This window comes from Phyllostomus hastatus, unplaced genomic scaffold, assembly GCF_019186645.2.
Source record: "Phyllostomus hastatus isolate PE091 unplaced genomic scaffold, TTU_PhHast_1.1 phas_contig_40, whole genome shotgun sequence".
NCBI lineage: Eukaryota > Metazoa > Chordata > Mammalia > Chiroptera > Phyllostomidae > Phyllostomus > Phyllostomus hastatus.
This window is the reverse complement of record NW_025333872.1, coordinates 66,202,970-66,217,121: the sequence shown is the minus strand read 5'-3', so window position 1 is coordinate 66,217,121 and position 14,152 is coordinate 66,202,970.

The following is a 14,152-nucleotide window of genomic DNA, read 5'->3' as shown; positions in this document are numbered from 1 at the left end:
TAAATTAGTCTGATTCTTGTGTTCATCCACTCTACTGTTGTTTCCCTGTAAATTGTTCTTTATTTCAATTAGTGTATTCTTTGCTTCTGAATGGATCTTTTTTTTATGCTGTTAATATCCTCACTAAGTTACTTGGGCATCCTCAGAAGCAGTGTTTTGAACTCTGTATCTGATAGATTGATTATCTCCATTTTGTTTAGCCCTTTTTTCTGGAGTTTTGCTCTGTTCTTTCATCTGGGCCATGCTTCTTTGTCTCCATGTTTTGGCAGCCTCCCTGTGTTTGTTTCTATGTGTTAGGTAGAGCTGCTTTGATTCTGTGTCTTGGTAGTGTGGCCCACTGTAGTAAGTGCCCTGTAGGGTCCAGTGGGACAGCCACCCCTATTACCTAATCTGGGTACTTGAGGTTCATCCTTCATGTGTGCTGTGTACACTATCCTCTTGTAGTTGGGCCTTGGTTGCTGTTAGCAGATCAATGGGAGGGATTTCCCCAGGCCAGTTAGCTGCAAGGATTGGCTGTGACCACCTAACACCAACCTCCACCCTCCACAGAAGATCAGCTGTGCAGGGGCAGGGTGGTGGTGTCTGACATTGTCTGTTGCTGTCCACTGGGTGCTCAAGCTCTGGGTTTTCTCTGAGTGATACAGGCTAAGATCAGCCCCTACCTGTGGTTTTCCTGGGGCCACCCTACCTTAGTTATAGAGCAATCTGCTACTTGTGCTGGGCTGGAGATTTCCAGGTAAAGCCAAGCTCTAAATCTAAGCTGCTAGTTCTGGGCCTAGGGCTCACTGAGGCCAGTTGCTCCTTGTTTGAGAAGATTTAGGAAGTTGTGATGCAGAACCAAGACCCGCCCTTCATATGGAAGAGCAGCTTTGGTGGGCCTGTAAGTTGGGTGGAGGAGAGCCTCTGGGCATCTCCCTGGCAGGTCAAACAGTTTTAGCCAGGTTGATGGAATCTTAGATACAGCACCAGTCTGCCAGCTTTGTTAGGGGAGGGCCCAGAAAAGGGACAATGGCCTCTGTTCTCCTTGATGCCAAACACCTCAACCACCTGCTGCATGCCACTGGTACCCCTGAAGGCACCTCTTTGGTACCAGAGTCCAGAGGGAGTAAATCTAAGTAAATTAGTCTGTGTGTGTTCTTTAAGAGGAACTGCTTGGGGTTCCAGAAGTTTCTTCCACTGACTCAATCTCACTGCTTTTTGCAGCCAGAAGTTGTGGGAACTCATCTTCCTAGCACTGGAACCCTGGGCTTGGGGCCCTGGTGTGGGGCTGGGATTCCTTGCCCCTGAGATATCTCTCCCAAATTTTTATATACCATATGTGGATGTGGTACCAATCCATTCCACATCTGTGCCCCTCCCACCAATATGGATGGATGTATTTTCTTTAATTCCATAGTTATCAGACTTCCATTCAACTAGATTTCTGTCAGTTCTGATTGATGGTGGCTCTATATTTTAGTTGTAATTTTGTTGTAGTTGAGCAAAGAGGTTAGCCATATCTGCCTACGCTGCCATCTTGATCAGAGGTATAATCATATTTTTTTATTACTTAAAAAATAAATGACCTTCTTCCCTGTTGTTTTGGTTTTTAATTTTATTTTAATCATTGTTCAATAATCATATTCTTTATAGACAGAAATATGTCATTAAAAAATAAAATAAATTACTTTTTCTGTGTAGTATTTACCATCTCTCTCACACCCACCCTCCCTTCTTCTATCCCTTCCTTCCTCCCTTTGATTGGGTAATTATTTTAATCAATAAGTGTGATAAACAATTAATTTCTTCCTTATCTACACTCTGAAAGGTCTTTTATCACAGCCCTTTTCAATGTTTAATATTTTGGGGTGAATAATGATACTAATACCTTTTGGGGAAAAGGTTATTTTCCTTATAAACAAAATACAATGTAAAAATTAAATTGTCTTTATTATAACTAGAATAGAATTTTGAGAAAAATGATTGAAGAAACAGAGGTGATATGTGTGGTTTATATATAACCACACTAGTTTCTGCTTATAAGTCATTTTATTTTTATTTTAAATTTATTTTTATTGTACTTTTCCACTTGTATTTGTCCCCCTTATGCCATTCTCCCTCCACAGTCATCATACTGCTGTCTATATCCATGAGTCCTTCTTCCTTTTTGCTGGATCCTTCCACCCTCTCACCCTCCTCCAAGCTGTCAGCCTGCTCTCTACCTATGAATCTGTCTCTATTTCACTTGGAAGTGCAGTTTATTCATTAGATTCCACATATGAGTGAAATCATATCGTATTTGTCTTTCTCTGACTGGCTTATTTCACTTAGCATAATGTTCTCCAGGTTCATCCACGCTGTCTCAAAGGGTAAAATTTTCTTCCTTTTTATAGCTGAGTAGTAAATTATGTAAATTTTATGTAAATTTTCCATAGTTGTTTTATCCACTTGTCTAGTGATGGACACTTGGGCTGCTTCCAAATCTTGGCTATTGTAAATAGTTCTGCAATGAACATAAGGATGCATATATTCTTTTGAATTATTGTTTTTGGTTTCTTCATGTATATACCCAAAAGTGGAATCACTGAGTCATAAAGCAGTTCTATTTTAATTTCTTGAGGTATCTTCATACTGCTTTCCACAGTGGCTATACCAATCTGCATTCCTACCACCAGTGCAAAAGGGCTCCCCTTTCTCCACTAGTTTTAGAAATCTGTGTATGAAGCAGACTGATGAATCAAAATGTAATAATGTCATAATATTGTATTCAAAAAGTTTGTTCAAAAAATAATTGCAGTATTATCATCATACATTTCCAAGAGTTCAGCTAGACTTTATTTCTATGTGAAGTGTCCTTCATTATTTGCAATTTTTTTTTGTTGTATTGGAATGTTTAAAAGAAAACTCTCAAGTCTTTCAAATGACAATTTTCATCTTTTAAAACTAATGCATCATGTTTCACATGATTCATTTTACAATGAATTTTAACAGCTATATGACGACCAAACAGAAAGTGGATGCCCAATAGCTATATGACTAAAGAAAAGCTGTTAAGAATTGAAGGAACTGAAAGAATACCTTAACATTCCATTACTCAGATAGCGATAAAATAAACTAATTTGCATTTAAAAACTGTCTAACTTGTATTATGATTTCATTAAAAACAAAAACCTTGATTTTTCTTCTTAGTGGGGTATAGAATGTCCATGACTTTTATTCTCAACTACCAAACAAACCAGACTATAATATCATATTATTCCCTTATGAGAGAGCTGAATATTTTAATACACATAAATTAATTAAAATAAAGAGAATGCCAAGAGATTCTTAGGAAAGAAGATAGTTATGCTGCTTTTACCCCTGACAAAGAAGCATAAGGAGAAAAAACATGCAATAAATATTGATTAAGAAAACAGTCATGACCTTCTGGTCAAGGTGGAAGCATGGATAAACATGACTCACCTCTTAGTGCAACCAAAGAAAAAATTACAGCTTGACTACGAAACAACTATCATCTAGAAATGTCAAAAAATTGAGCTGTATGGAAGTCTGGCAACCAAGGAATTAAAGAAGTCACATTCATCCAGATGGGTAGGAGCGGCAGAAGCACAGAAGCACACAGAGAGGTGTAGAGACACAGAGATGCAGAATGGGCGGCCCCACACTCATGTGTGAAGGATAAAGATAGGGAGGGGTACTTGGGATCTAGGGGTACTTGAGATCAAGGGATCCCAGCCCCACATTGGAACACCTGGTCCAAGTTTCCAGTGCCAGGACAATAAGTCCCAACAACTTCTGGTTGTAAAAACCAGTGGGGGTTGGAGTGGCAGAAGAAACTGCAAGATTCCCATATGTCTCCTCTCAAAGGGCCCACAACAGACTTAAGACTGACATGACTCACTCCCTCTGATCTCCAGCACAGGGGCAGCAGCTAGAAGAGCACCAGTGACATATGGTATGAAATTGAAATACCTGGCATCAGGATGAGTGCTTGAGGACAGTTTCCTCATAGGCAAAACTCCAAAGACCAGGCAGCAGAATTGTCTCAATTCTGAGCCCTTCCCCACACAGAGACACATAGTAGTAACACCATATCTGAGATTCCATCGACCTGGTTTATGCCGGTTGCCCCACTCTGGGGATTACCTAAGGCTCCATCCCATCCAACTTACCTGTGTGCTTTTCTATAATAGGCTACACTACTGAGACAGCAAGTCAAAGCAGGTCTACTTAATACATAAAACGAACAAAGAGAGGCTGACAAAATGAAGAGACAGAGAAACATGGCCCAAATGAAAGAACAGATCAAAATTTCAGAAAAAGAGCTAAACAAAATGGAGATAAGCAATCTATCAGATGCAGAGTTTAAAACACTGGTTATAATGATGCTCAAGGAACTAATTAGGTACTTCAACAACATAAAAAGACCCTGGCAGAAATGAAATTTACACTAAGTGAAATTTAAAAAGTATTACAGTGTTCAACAGTGAAATAGATGAAGGCAATGATTTTGGAATCAATGATTTGGACTACAAGGAAGTAAAAACATTCAATCAGAGCATCAAGAAGAAAAAAGAATCCAAGAAAAAACAAAGATAGGCTAAGGAGTCTCTGGGACAGCTTCAATATACCAACATTCAAATCATAGGGATGCCAGAAAGAGAAGAGGAAGAACAAGAAACTAAAAACTTATTTGAAAAAATAATTAAAGAAAATGTCCCTAATTTGGTGAAAGAAATAAACATACAAGTCCAGGAAGCACAGAGAATCCCAAACAGGATGCACACAAGAGGATCATACCAAGACACATCATAATTAAAATACCAAAGATTAAATATGAAGAGAGAATTTTAAATGCAGCAAAAGAAATGCAGATAGTTACCTACCAAGAAGTTTCCATAAGACTATCCACTGATTTTTCAAAAGAAACTTTGCAGGCAAGAAGTTACTGCCTAGAAGTCTTTAAAGTGATGAAAAGAAAGCACCTACAACATGGATAACTCTATGTGGCAAAGCTATTATTTAGAATTGAAGGGAATATAAAATGCTTTCCAGGCAAGGTAAAGCTAAAAGAATTCATCATCACCAAGTCATTATTATATGAAATGTTAAAGGGACTTATTTAAGAAAAAGATTAAAATGATGAACATTAAAATGGCAATAAGTTCACAACCATCAACAACTGAATCTATAGAAACAAACTAAGCAAACAAGCAAAAAAGAAACAGAATCAGAGATATAGAGATAATTTAGAGGGTTATCATTTGGGAGAAGGAAGTAGGAGAGTAGGGGGGAAAGTGCAGAAATTAAGAAGTACAAATTAGTAAGTATAGAATAGACAGGGGGATGTTAAGAATAGTATAGGAAATGGAGAAGCCAAAGAAATATGCATGACCCATGGCCATGAACTAAGGCAGGCACTGCCAAAAGGAATGGGGCATCCTGGGTGGAGGGAATCAAAGGGGGAAAAGTGGGACAACTGTAACAGCATAATCAATAAAATATATTTAAAAATTCACATTTTAAGTAAACTAACATCCCTGCATAAACTGGTATAATAGATGAAATTTACTAGGATCTCAAGTCACAGAAAGTTTGTACCCCCATCTGCTCTTTCCCAAAGATTGTGTCCACTTGGGATAGTACACTGAAGGTGGCCTCCAAAGGAGAGCTCAGAAATCATCCACTGTGTTCTACAACACCTCACATAAGGCAGGAGCAGGGCCAGAAAGTTGAAGAAAATTTCTCCCACAATTTTTTGGATTTTATTGAGCAAGCCAATGTTGTTGGCTCCTGGTTTTTGATACTATAGAGGAGACCTGAGAATAAATCACTTTGAAGCTTTTTCCTGCTTTGCTGAGGCTAATGCAGAGCAGAGGTCCTTCAAATGTTAGAGACAGGGCAGTAGGGCAGAGAGACTTCATGCCAGGATTGAAATTACAGTGTGCAAAAATCCCATGGCAGCCCCTAAAACAGGCGGCCATGCTATAAATCTCAGCAAAATATTCTATGATTCTGAAAGCTAGCTGTTGGGCTGGAGAGGAAAAAATATCCCCAGAGGGTGTCTGGTACTCAGTATCGAGCCAGGTTAAACATGAAAGACACGTCCCACCTTAAAATCTTGAACCACGTGAGGAACTGGGACTAACTTCAAATTCAGCACAGCATCCATTTTGTTCAGTTTAGATTAGTGGATTTACAGAAGCAGAGTTGTTTCCTCCTGTGAGTGTAAATATTATTTATGTTCATTTATACTGTTTTTTTTCGAACACATGTTATCTGGCAGTTGAAGAAGCAAGATAAGGGGCATCATGGTCAAGAGAAGGAAAGTTTAATACAAGCAGACTAAGAGACAGATAAAATGTAGGGCTTATCAAAAGGAACTTTAAAATAATTATGATAATTATGTTAAAGGATTAGTGTAAAGAATGGAAAATGTGCATAAATAATGAGGAATATCAGCACAGGTAAACTTATATAAAATTGAGTCAATTGAAAATGCTAGGAAAAAATGTGCTATCAGAGGTGACAACTTTAAGATATTAAAAGCATATTGCACACAGCAGAAAAAATTAACAGGAAGGTAGGCCAATTGAAATTATCACAATATAAACAAAGAGAAAAATGGTTAAAAATATAACAGAATTACTATGATCCATAGAAAATGCCATACATTCTGTGATACTATTAGGGAAGAAAAAGAAAGTGGAGCAGAAGAAATACTTGAATAGATAATGACTGAAAACTTTACAAAACCAATAATAGACACCAACCCAAAGCTATGGAAATATTAATGTGTTCCAGCTTGACATTAAAAAAAAAGAAAAGAAAAAACAAAAATAGAAATACACTTAAGCACATCAAATGTGAACTGCTGAAAATGAAAAGTAAGGTAGTTTAAAAACAGCCAGGGAATAAAAACACATTTCATATAGTGGTTAAAGGATATTTATGACTATTGTCTTCCCATCACAGACAGTGAAGGGCAGGAGATAATGGGATGCTATCTGTAAAGTGCTACAGGAATGAAACTGTGATCCAAGAATTGAGTGTGACAGCAAAGATGACTGTAAAAAAATGAAGCACTACTTAGAGGGAAAATTATAGATTTAAATGCTTCTGTCATAAAAGAAAGTATAAAATCAATGATTTCAGCTTCCACCTTAGAGCACCAGAGAACATGAAGCAAATTAAACCTAGTGAGGTAGAAAAAATTAGTGAATAAAAATAACAGAGGATATCAATGAAATGTATAAATAATAGAGAAGAGCATGGTAATATGTAGGTACCTGAAAAATTAATAAAATTGGTAATCTCTTAGCAAAAAGTCAAGAATAAAAACCACAGAAAATAAAAAGATAACACCAAGGAGAAAAGGGAAGAAATTGCTACCAATTTTATATATATATACCTACTATATATATAGTAGGTAATACGAATTTGAAAATCTTATGGCAATAAATTTATTGATTTTGCTCAAATTGACAGATACATGAAGAACTGATACAAAACAAGTAGATAATTTAAGTAGCCTATTAGGTAATTTAGGTATTATTGTTAGAGAATTATTATTAGCAAAAAATGTATTACTTAGAAACCATTACTTTTTTCCTTGTTCACACCATCTTCTATGTGACATATCTCTCCTAATTAAAAGAAATTTTAATGGTACCTTAGTTTTGGCATCTTTATATTATGATTACCTGTTTCTTTAAAGTAAGTCACATATGTTCTACATTGTCCAAGTCTTCTTTTCATTTATTTATTAAACTCATATTTATTGAAAACCTATTTCTTTCCAGGCTGGAAATTCTGTGCTGAACACCATAAGTATATTTTTTGTTCCCAAGGAACTTATATTCTAGGCCAGGAAATGTAGATAATAAATAAATCTAAGTGTCATAAATATGTTATCTAGAAAACAAAATAATGTTGTGCCATAGAGAATAGCCTTAGAACCACATTATATTATATGATGAGGTGAAGAATAGATTTGGGTGGGAGCTCAGGAGTTTAAAGTCTTTCCATGTTGAGTTTGAAGTGTTTCCACACCAGTGAATAATATGTCAACTAATTGGATACACATTTTTAGAATTCATGGAGTAAAAGAGCTAGTGCTAAAAATGTGCTTGACCTTTGGACAACTCAGAAGTTAGGGGTACCCACTCCCAAGCAGTTGAAAAATCCAAGCATAACTTTTGACTTTTCCAAAAGTTAAGTTGTTCCTTGGTCCTTCGGTATCTGTGGGGGTTTGGTTCCAGACACCCTGCAGGTACCAAAATCTGAGGATGCTCAAGTCATCTGTATAAAGTAGCAAAGATCAATGTACACAATTGGCCCTTCTCATCTGTAGATTCCCAATCAATGTTCAAAACACTACAAAAATTTATTGAAAATAATTGGCATGTAAGTAGGTACACAGAGTTCAAATCCTTGAATGTTCAAGGGTCACCTGTAGATGGTTAGAGTATGCTGTCCAGATAAATTCATACAGAGAAGATTTTTCTACATCGAAGACCCAGCATGCCAACATTTAGAAATCCAGCAGAGAAAGGGGATCATGTGATAAAGAATGAAATGAAGAAAGAGAACCCCTTTGGGGGCTCAGGTCAGACCATGTCAAATAGATTCTGAAGTCCATGGAGTCAGTTTTGTGTAAAACAACAGGGAGACAGAAATTTAATATTATTTGTTTACATAACTAGTAAATAGTAGAACAACCTGTAAAATTTTATGTCGATTTTGAATTGGAAAATAATTTCATTCCTAGACTGTGGCTCATGATTATTTGGCATAAAACTGGCTTTCAGTTATTTTTCATATTACTTTATCCAATAAAATTTTTCTTAACAGAATGCATTTACTTTTGACTTTCTTGTGACTTTAGACCTAGGATCAGCAAAGTTTTCTCAGTATAACAGTCATGCCTATCTAAGAGCTATAGATCTTTTTGCTAATACTAAAGAACTTCCAAAATGATAAAGATTGCTCTTTCTTTTGTCACTCTTCTTTGAGTGTCACTTGGTTTGGGTTATGTTTACATAATCCTTATCAGTTATATAACACAGTTGTAAAGCATGTTAATCACAGGTCAGTTATGACAAGTTTTATGACTAAATATATACAGCTATTTTCTTTCTTAATTCTGAGAAAAATGTGTTAGCAAAGAAAATATACTTGATTGGCTTTTGTGCTGTATTGATTCGTGGTTGATTTTAAAGTTATTATCCAAGGGGGACACATATAAAAAATGTAATTATCTTCTGGAGAGCAGGTCGCTCATGGTATAGGATTCCCCCTAGGTCAGTGTATTAGGGTCCCATCTGTATCAGTGTACCAGTTGGCGTTGTTGTGAGAGGTTGTCTTTGGCTTCAGTGAACATTTTTGAAGAATTTTTAAATGTATTTGCCCGTTTCATGATGGGGGATTTATGAGTGTGCCTGTCCACAATGCACTGAGTGTCCAGCAGTTTTTGACCAGAAACAGTATGACCCCCATGCTCCACTATCCCTATTGACCAGATTTGGCCCTGAGTGATTTTTTTGTTTGTTTGTTTCCCCAGAGGAAAAAGTCTTCAAAGAGAAATGGTTTGCTGATGTAGAAGAGGTGGAACAAACAAACAAACAAGGCAGAAGCACTAAAAGGCATCAAAATCAATGTGTTCAAAAACTGTTTTGAACATTGGAAAAAATATCTTGACAGGTGTATTGCATTAAATGGAGAGTACTTTGAAGGTTACTGACATTTAAACATATAAGAACAAATACACAATTTTTTTAAATAAATTCTATTTATCTCAGATCCCCCATTTTCTGCTATGTTGTATTTTCAACTTCAGATTGTAGAAGTAATGTTTTGGAGATAGAAATTAATGCCTCTTCATGGCCCAATATAGAATCAAAGCCTTTATATCTGTACTTTTCCCTAAAAAGTTTAAGTGAGGCTTTCCTCAATATAAGTATACTTTCCCCCTTTCCTGATACTTCATCTATCAGATCTGGTTTTAGGGTATGATATTTGTTGAAGTGATGTCACGAACTGAATTGTGTCCCCCTGCAAAAATTTATATGGTGAATCACTAACTCCCAATGTGACTGTATATGGACAGTCTTTAAAAAGAAAATTACATTTACATGCAGTCATAAAAGTGTAGCCCTAATTCCAGAGGACTGGTGTCCTTAGAAGAAGAGAAGACACCAGAGACCACTCTCTGATGCATGCATGGAGAAGAAGTCACATAAGACAAAATGAGACACTCTGTAAGCCCTAAAGAGAGGCTTCATCAGGAACTGAATGGGCAGGCACCTTGATCTGGAACTTTTAGCCTGCACACATATGATAAAATAAATTTCTATTGTTAAGCTACCCAGTCTGTGACATTTTCTCATGGCAGTCCAAGCAAACTGATACAGGAAAATATTGGTTGCTAGGTGACTCTGATCAAGTTTGTTCACGTTTAGGAGATGCAGATACCTTGTTTCAATATTTTTCTACTGTCTCCCTCATTTTCTAAATCAAACTTTAAAGTTTTACTGAAAAAATACTTTTATAAAAAGCTAATTAGTATTTTATGATTTTTGTGTTTTTAGTGATAGTCTATTACATGTATTCATTTTTGTTTTATACTTTTCAGACATCTATGTAGTTTAATTAGGAATAAATTGTTGATGTTTTTTACATGAACATTGTATACTTATTGTTTTATCTAGTTTTATATTTTGCTTTGAAAAGTAGACTTAATTCTGCAATTTGCATTTTAGGAGAAATATTTGCAATCTTTGATAATATGTAAAATAAGGGTTTTGCTTTTGTTTCTAAAGATAAATATAAATGAGAATTCTCATATGTGTTTGGGAAATAATAATATGCTAGGAAATGACAAAATTTATGACAGTGATAACTCAATATTGATAAATTGAGCAACACATAAATGTCAGAGAAAAGAAAGCATAAAATACTTAAACTAGAGACCAATACATCAGGTCAGAAGAAGGAGAAAGATAAAGAATTATTAACCTGATTACAAGAAATTCACTAGTATCGTCATTTCAGCTCATGGCCATGGTTATATTAGGGGAAACAAGGATACCTTACTGTTCAGTTCCACAGAGCCTAATCCCATTAGCAGGCTATTATGTTGGGAAATCTTCAGGTCAAAAGAATCAAATGAGTGGGTAGGGCAGGGGAGGGAAATGGGGAGAAAATGGGGACAACTGTGATTGAACAATAATAAAATAATAAAATAAAATAAAATAAAATATCAAATGAATAATTTGTATTGAAGAATATATATTTTAATTATAAAGATTCAATTATTTGCTCATTATTCATCAAATATTTTTTGACATCTAAAAGATTTCAGACAGTTTACTGAATATGGAAAATGTGAACCTCAAAACATTACTAAAATACAACTTCAGCGGTACAGGATAATGTGGAAATGGAGGGTTGAACATTGGTAGAAAAAGTGATTGTAGCACGTAGACATCTGTTTATTGGTTGGTCTGGAACCTTCAGCTGCCTTAGAGAGCATACATGGTAAAGTACAAATTAATAAATTCAATAAGCTTTATTGAAAATTAGAAAGGTTAGACAGCCTCTTTGACAATGTTAAAGTAATCCCTTATCTGATGTATATCTGAAGAGAAGACATGGCTGAAATTAAGCCTAGAACATGAATGCACCAGAAACCACTCTGTCAGGTTTCTTATGTGAAAGAAAGGGCAGCAATACAAAGCTGAGTCCCACAAAATGGAACTTTCAAATAGAGATAAATTTGAGAATGTTGGAACCCCTAATATGTCAGGAACTTGACTGAGAGTAGAAACAACGTCTCCCTATTGCCATCCCCTCAAGTATCTGAAAGAACCATCTTTTGAGGAATAAAAAGCCTTAAGGTCATTGTCATACAGGGGATGCTCATTTTTCTTGGGTTTTGTTCATCACTCCTCATTGCCTCCAGGCTCATAGAGAGAGTTAATTCCCTGTATACTCCTATAGAAGAATTCATCTAGGAGCTGATAGAATATACTTTGGGGATTTGCAGGATTTGCCAGCTTTTACTGACAGAAACCTAAGGATGAAAGTCAAAGAAGAGAATTGAGTGTATGGTGATTATTAACGTAAGTGTATTCCCTTAGGTATCAGAACTTTTTTTTATATTGGATTAGTTGTGTGGTTATAAAAGTCTTTAGTATTCTTCAAAAGATAAATGATGACAAGTTGAAAACTAACACAAAGAAAAGAGCTTCCTCATGCATAATGAGTTTATAATCAACTTCAAGTGAAGCACTGATCACAGAGCAAAGTTAAATAAATCTCTATGTTATTATGTATGGAATATGTACATATTTATTATTCAAATAAACCCCAAAGGTTCATCAAGCTTTCCAAATTTTATTCTAATATTTAATATACATTGACATCAATCAGGTATCTAAATTAAATGTTCTAATTGAATTAATGTCATGATGAATTAATTGAAAGAGATAAAGTGATGTGCTCTTTAACATCATGATTCCTCAGGAACAAAAGTGTCAAATTTCCTTTTTAATTGTAACTTACAATAGATATTTCCTACTGCACGGATGGCTCCCTTCTCTAGGCTTGAAGTGCTAGTTAATTGAGTAAAGAGCTGGAAAATGCTGGAGACTGGGAACCCATGATGCAGGCAGAAATTTATTATTCTGCTGCTTCACTATTCACTAAATTTAAACAATTAGAGACAAAACAAAACATTCAAAATCTTGCAGTGTTTTCACAGTTTTTGACCTTTGTTTATAGTATGAATAATTTTTCATTTGCTTTGTAGAACTTGACTTCTGTATTTTATGGGGATGGATACCAAACTTTTACTTCTACAGGGAAGGGGTTTAAAGTTCTTTAATACAATTTCTGAGGGAAGATATAATTAGTATTGACAATAGACAATAACAACTCCACTTACCTCATTTAAGGTAAGTATGATAGATACATCTTTCTCCATGCATTTTAGCAATATTAACAAGCCCACTGAAAAAATCCTGGACTAAGAATTTTAAATTGAAGTTTTGTAATCATAACATTTTCAATTTATTAAAATAATGTGTTGCATACTTCTGATTAAGGTGAATATGCATTTTTGCTGCTACTTCCCTAAACAAAATAGTTAACCCTAAAATTTATTCCCAAAATTTGCCCTACAAATAAAACTGAAATAAGTTATGCAGTAATAAGTTGTATTCCTTTAAAAATACTATTTTAAATGTAAATTTTAAAAATCCTGTGTGAGTCAAAACAGAAGTTTAATTCAGACAAAAGAAAAACTGTTCACCCAGATATAACTAATTAGTTTGTGAACTGTAGAGAGTATTCTATGCCATAAGTAGTAAAAGAAGTCATTAAATTTACAAATAGAATTAACATAACTTATTCAAAAGTGAGTAAAGTTTATTTATGCACTTCAGAAACATTTTAGATTATGTGACTTTTTTAAAAAAATAGTCAATGTTTTCTCACTTGGCAATTAGTAGTATAAATTCCACTCACATTTCTGAATTTCATAAACTTTACATTTCAAAATTTGTTCAATATCAACTACTGTCACAAATTCTTCTTTCTGAGCTTTGTAAATATTATTTCATTATTAGCAAACTAGTATGGCTGAGTAAAAGCCTTGCCAGACTGATTTTTCCTAGGTCTTCTACAGTATTCTCATATGATTCCTTCTCTAACCTTGAATGTGAGCCATTTCACCAATATATGTCTTGGTGTTGACTGTCATTTATCAATTTTCCTTGGGAAAAAATCAATTCTTTTTATCTTTTACAAGTCATTGAAAAAATGAGCTTTCTCCTTTTATCTACAATTTACTTTCCTAAAAGACTACTCCATGGCATCTTTTTCTAGGGCTGGAATCATAAATTTCTAAAAAGGAAGTGAGGAGGTAGCAGTTCACAACTGAGGAGAGAGAAACCAAAAAACTTCCAAGGTAATGGTAAAATTCTGTTTTAGGGTATATAATGGGAATGTCAATTATTGTTGTTTATATTTACTATTATTAAATAAACATCACACATACTTTCTCATCTATGACATATTTAAAATAATGAAAAATATAAGAAAATATAAGAAGAGATATGTATATACATATATATTCTTCAATATGTTTCATGAAAAATTTAAACCTTGAGTT